Genomic DNA, 6,572 nt, shown 5'->3' with positions numbered 1-6,572 from the left:
GTGGTACTAGGGATATTGTAGCTGATGTTAGATGGATCTTAGCTGAAAGTAGAGAATACCAGAGGAATGTCTATCTGTGTTTCATTGACTATGCAAAGGCATTTGACTACTCTCATTACCTCAGTTATTTCATCAATCCATCTCACCCAGGGTCTTCCTCTCCTGTGCTGTCCCTCTGTCCTTCCAATCATTAGTGCTTTTCAAGGACTGGTCCCAGCTGGCCGAAGTATGTGAAACAGAGCTTCAAAATCCTTCGCTCCAAGGAGAAACTTGGTTTCACCCTCTCCAACACATATGTATTACTTTTCTTAATGGTTCATCATATGTTCAAGACTCTTCTCCAACATCACAACTTGAAGGCATCAATTCTTCTTCTGTCATCCTTAGTCATCATTCAGCTTTCTGATGAGTAACAAGTAATTGCGAAGACCATGGCCTGGATCAGGCGCACCCACCTTAGTCTTGAGACTGTCCTTGTTGCTTCTCAGTACTCTGGAGAGGTCCCTGACAGCAGATTTCCCTAATGCAATTCTTATTTTGATTTCCTGACTGCTGGTGTTAAGAGTGTTGATTGTGGAGCCCAGCAAGCTGAAGTTGATAACAACTTCAATCTCTTCTCCATCTATCATAGTCCTGCCAATTGGTCTAGTGGTAAGAATCTATATCTGCTTCCTGAAACAAAGGAGGACCTGAAGCATTTGCTGAAGAAGGTCATGATCACTCTCTACTTGCCCTCAAAATACTGGGAATTTATGTATTGATCCAAGCAGATAATCTTGAGTTTTGCACAGAGCCCATTAAGAAAATTCTCAATGTTTGCCTCCCATATTTTATGCCAAATCTGAACTATTCAATACTTGATGTAGGTCAAAACAGTGTATCTATTCAGTTATGGTACATACTGACAAGAAAAATAGATAAGAACACAAGAAACCTCATACTGAGTAGAGTATGTGAACTGTTTAATATTCCACATCTAAAAATCATACCAGGAAATATATGGGAGAATACAGCCATTCTTTAGAAGTTTAAGGGGAAAATAGAAATCAATATCTTGAGGGTCTTCCACAATTTATTATAAGACACTCATGAAATAATTTAAGCATCTCTTGAGACTACTCAAATTTAATAAATGTGCTCATTTATTCATTCATTCCTATCTTTATTCTTTCAGCATTCACAGTTTACCTTCTATATGTGAAATAATTTTCTTATATTTAGAGGGAATAACCCTTATGTGCATATCCCCAGAATGCGTGGGTTTATGCATGCACATATCATAAGCACAATTCCAAGCAATTTTTTCATGTGTAGAGATGGGGGGGTTGGAGCTTTTATATGAGTTTATTCATTTAAATTTAAAATACTACTATAGTTGAATATTAAAACAAAAACAATAGCCAAGTGTTGTTATGTGCCGTCGAGTCGCTTTCGACTCATACCGACCCTAAGTACAACAGCCCTAAACTCTGCTCTGTCCTGTGCCAATTGCATCCCGATTGCATCTGACACTCCCATCCCGATTACCTCAGTCATTGAATCAATCCACCTCATAGAGGGTCTTCCCCTCCTGTGCTGTCCCTCCACCCTACCAAGCATGATGTCCTTCTCCAAGGACCAGTCTCTCCTTACAACATGTCCAAAGTATGTTAGATGAAGCCTCAGAATCCTTGCCTCCAAGGAGCCACCTGGTTTAACCCTTTCGAAGATGAATCTGTTTGTTTTCCTAGCAGTCCATGGTACTCTCAATACTCTTCTCCAGCACCACAGTTCAAAGGCATCAATTCTCCTTCTATTCTCCTTGGTCATTGTCCAACTCTGATACATAACAAGTGATTGCAAAGACCATGGCCTATATCAGTGCACCTTAGTCTCCACAGAGACACCATTGCTCTTCAGTACTTTGGAGAGGTCCCTAACAGCAGACTTTCCCATGGCAATATGCCTATAATTTCCTGGTTACTGGTGCCAAGAGTGTTGACTGTGGAGCCAAGCAAACTAAAGCTGTGAACAATCTCAATCTCTTCACCATCCATCCTGATGCTGCCAATTGGCTGAGTGGTGAGAATCTTTGTCTTCTTGACATTGAACTTCAATTCATATTGGAGGCTGCAGTCCTTAACCCTCTGCAGCAAGCATTTCAGGTCCTCCTCAGTTTCAGCAAGCAGGGTTGTGTCATCTGCATAATACCGATTGTTGGTTGGTGGAAGATTGGTGGAATAGCCAAGTAGTGAGTATATTATGATTTTAGTCCTTCACATATGCACTTACTGCATATTAAATGAAGTGGACTCAGCGGCCCCCATTAAGAGGTTTTACCCTGAACCCCACCCCTTTGGTGATTATCATCATCCTTATATGCTTCTCCATTGTAGTGGCGGTGTCTTTCCTGGTTTGGATCAAAGTCCGCCAGTTCTACTTGAACCTTTTCATCTGTCTCTTCTCCCTCTTTCCTCTCAGGTAGGAGTTTTTGCAGCACAGAGAGCTTTTCAGGAGAGAGAAAGCCATTCTTGGGAAAGTTAACCTCAAATTCAATGATTAGGCTCCCTTTTTCATATGGTCTATGATAAATTGGCATGCCTTCATTTAATACACATTTAATCTTCTCATGCTTGACAGTCTGATCTGGATGAGAGGTGATGACTATGGTTCAGTTGTCAAGAGTGGATATTGGCTTTCGGAAGCCACACAAGGCTTCAACCAGCTGTATGTCCATACACATAAAAGGGTCTTCTCCTCGTCTTGTAAAAATAGCATGATCCTTTTGATCTAAAACAATGATATTACCTCCCGGCTCCAGTCCTGGATCTTGGTCTCCTTCACCATGGAATGTTATCTTCTGACCATCTTTCATATCCTCATCAATGTGAACTTCTAGAATCTTCTCTCGAACTATCTTCCTTCCATTGCAGCTATTACATCTGTCTTTAGGTCTGATCCGTTCTCCACGGCTCTGGCATTCCACGCACAAATACTGAATTTGTTGAACCATTCCAGGTCCAATCTGATGAATTCTTATTTGCATTCCAGTACCTCAGCAATTGGACAGCATTCTACTGCTCCTTTCTTACCTCCTCGGCCTTCACATTTGTCACAAATCACATTCTTCTGCAGAGCTAGTTTTCTTGTTGCTCCATTATCTAAATCTTGTAATGTTACTGAGAGTTGATGGACAACGTTTTTTCCTATCCTTTCTCTCTGCATTCTTCCACCGACTCTGAAAAACATATCAAAGATGTCCATGGGTGAGCCAGAACCACCACCTGCTCCACCCTCCTTGATGGCCTGTTCTCCTCCTTTATCATATAAATTCTCTTTTCTTTGCATCAGAAAGTACTTCATAAGCTTGGGAAATCTGTTTAAACTTCTCACCCTCATTTGGATTCTTATCAGGGTGGTACTTCAAGGCAAGTTTCCTATAAACTTTTTTCAACTCTTCTTGGGTTTGACCCTGAAAACATCACAGTAAGTGGTTTCCTTCACCATTTTCTATTGCCCTTGAGGTGGCCGAGGCTGGTGTGGAGGGGAGCGGGAAGGAGCACCTCACTGTGTGCAGCTCAGGCCGCAGTCGCTTCCCAGCCTCTCACAGAGCATTCTGGAAAGATCCCCCCAGCATGCCACAGAGCATTCTGGAAAGATCCCCCCAGCATGCCACATCTTCTTTTGCAGAGATGCTTTTAATTAGGAGCACATAATGACTTGTCCTGCAAACCCAAAGGCAGATAGTTCTAATTCACCAGGTTCTCCATAAAAGAAAGATGAACATTTTGTAAATGTGCCATTCACAGCCTCCAAAAACCTGCGGGAGAGTCAGTTATGAATTGGTTCTGACATGACAGCAGTCAGAGAAAGACCACAATGAAGATAGAGAACTGGTCCATAACCGTTCATTTCTCCTTTCTCTTACCCTTTTATATCTCACTTAATCCTTTCCCCCCTTTAGGAAGCCTTACTCTAACCATTGGCAACCACTAATTTGTTCTCTTTTTATGTAGTTCTAGGGAGCTCTGATGGCTTAGTGGTAAGGAGTTTCACTGCCAATGCAAAGATAAATGGTTCGAATCCACTAGTTGCTCCATGAAAGAAAGATGGGCAATCTCCTCCTGTGCAATTTACTACCTCTAAAAACCTACTAGTGGGCCAGCTATAAGTTGGTTACAACTCCACGGTAAACAACAACAATAATATATAGTTTTATCATTTTGAGACTACTACATAAATGGAATCATATAATATATACATTTTGCTTCCCCCTCCCCTCACTTATTGCAATACCTTGAGATTGACACGAGTTGTGTATATTGACTCTGTTTCTTTTCATTGCTTATCGGTGTCAGAGACAGTGAGATTGGCACAGGATAGAGCAGGGTTTAGAGCTGTTGTACACAGAGTTGCTATGAGTCTCAGATAACTCATAACACAACAGCAACGGTTGCTTATACAACAACTTTGGTCATTTCCAGTTTAAGACTAATACTCATTAAGTTGCTATAAAGGTCCATGTACAGGATTTTGAATGGACATAAGCTTTCATTTCTCTGGTATAAATGTCTAAATGTTCAATTGTTGGATCATCTGGTAGGTAAATAAAAAGCCCTATGGTACAATGATCAAAGTGTGACTAGTAACTGCCAAGGAAGGATTGATGGATTGGATTTATCAGCCTCTTCCAGGAAGAATTTTAGAGATTTAGTCTTGAAAACTGGAAGGGGGAATTCTACTTTGTTCTATAGGGTTGTTATGAGTCAGAATCAACTTGACAGCACTTTATTTATATTTGTTCTATAAAAATGTTCTAAACTTCATTCCAGAGTAGTAGTAGCACTTGGCTTTTCTATCAGGAAAGTCCTGGTAGCCCATCAGAGAGCTCTAGTGACTTAATGGTAAGGAATTGCACTTCCAACCCAAAGGAATACAGTTTGAATCCATCAGCTGCTCTGCAGGAGAAAGATGGAGGAGAAAAATGGGCAATCTCTTCCTGTCCAAGTTACTGCCTCTGAAAAAGCTGCGTTGGATCAGCTATGGGTCTGTTCCAACTCGGCGGTACACAACAACAACCACAATATCAGCGATTTATGAGAGAACCAATTCCTGCATTCTTGCTTACAATTAGGATTGTCACTAATTTTGTTTGGTTTGCTTTATTTTTAATTTCCTTTAATAGGTGGATAGTCATATCTCATTGTGGTTTTAAATTGTACTTCCCTAATTGCTAATGATACTGAACGTTTTCCACACATTTATTTACCATCTATATAACCTTTCTGGTAAAATGCTTGTGTCTTTGCCAATTCTTTAATTGGAATGCTTGTTTGTTTTATTGATTAGTTTTGAGGATTCTTTCTCTGTACTAAACATGTATTCTTTGCCAGATCCATGCTTTGTAAATATTTCCTCTCAGTTTGGAGATTTTTTACTTGTTTTCTTCACAGAATTTTTCACATAGCAAAAAATTTTAATTTGATGAAGTCCAACTGTACAATTTTTCTTTTCTGGACTGTACTTTTGGTGTTGTATGTAAACACTTATCAACAAGCCCTGACCTGTACATTTTTTCCTAGGTTTCTTTCTCAAAGTACTATAGTTAACTTTTATAAAAGTTGCAATTGAGGGTTGTTTTTGCTTTGTTTATTTGTATCTGTTTTATCTAATATTAGAATTCTCAAATTCCCAATGATTTACTCTGGTTAAGTACAGGTTGTTGTTGTTGTTATGTGCTGTTGAGTCATCTGCGATTAATAGCAACCCTATGTACAACAGCCCTAAACTCTGCTCTTTCCTGTACTTATCTCACTGTCTCTGACACACCCACCCTCATTACCCCAGTCACTGAATCAATTCTATCTCATCGAAGGTCTTCTCCTGCACTGTTCCTTCACTTTCCCAAGCATACTGTTCCTCTCCAAGCATTGGTCCCTCATTGCAACATGTCCAAAGTAAGTCAGATGAAGCTTCAGAATCCTTGCCTCCAAGGAGCAGCCTGGTTTCACCCACTCCAGGATGAATGTATTTGTTCTCTTTGCAGTCCGTGGTATATTCAATACTCTTCTGCAACACCATAGCTCAAAGACATCCATTCTCCTATCAGCTTTCTGATGCACAGTAAGTACTTGCAAAGACCATGGCCTGTATTAGGTGCATTTTAGTCTCCATACTCACATCATTGGTTATCAGTATTTTGGAGAGGTCTCTAACAGCAGACTTTCCCAATCTTTTAATTTTTTCCTAGTCTTTTAATTTGCTGGCTGCTGGTGCCGAGAGTGTTGATTGTGGAGCTTAGCAAACTAAAGCTATTAACAATCTCAAGCTCTTCACCATCTGTTGACCCAGTGGTAAGAATCTTTGTTTTCTTGATTTTGAGCTTCAATCCATATTGAAGGCTGCAGTCCTTGACCTTCTGCAGCAAGTGCTTGAGGTCCTCCTAAGTTTCAGCAAACAGGGCTGTGTCATCTGCATAACACAGATTGTTGATGAATCTTCCTCCAATCCTAATGCCACATTTCTCCTCAGAGAGCCTGGTGGAGTATATACATTATATATATTTTTATATATTGTCTTTCTTTTTAAATTTC

The 6,572-nt window shown here is 40.2% G+C and overlaps 1 protein-coding gene and 1 pseudogene across 1 annotated transcript in view; both read right to left on the bottom strand.

Moving 5' to 3' along the window:
- Window positions 1-6,572, bottom strand: part of PAPPA2 (pappalysin 2) — a 475,277-nt gene that overhangs the window by 270,683 nt on the left and 198,022 nt on the right. The window lies entirely within an intron of this gene.
- LOC102865267 lies at window positions 2,240-3,486 on the bottom strand (annotated as a pseudogene).

The sequence above is a fragment of the Elephantulus edwardii genome, unplaced genomic scaffold, assembly GCF_000299155.1.
Source record: "Elephantulus edwardii isolate Elephantulus edwardi_28Jun2011 unplaced genomic scaffold, EleEdw1.0 scaffold00061, whole genome shotgun sequence".
Classification (NCBI taxonomy): domain Eukaryota; kingdom Metazoa; phylum Chordata; class Mammalia; order Macroscelidea; family Macroscelididae; genus Elephantulus; species Elephantulus edwardii.
Note: the sequence above shows the minus strand (reverse complement) of the source record. Positions and strands in the feature narration are given on the sequence as shown.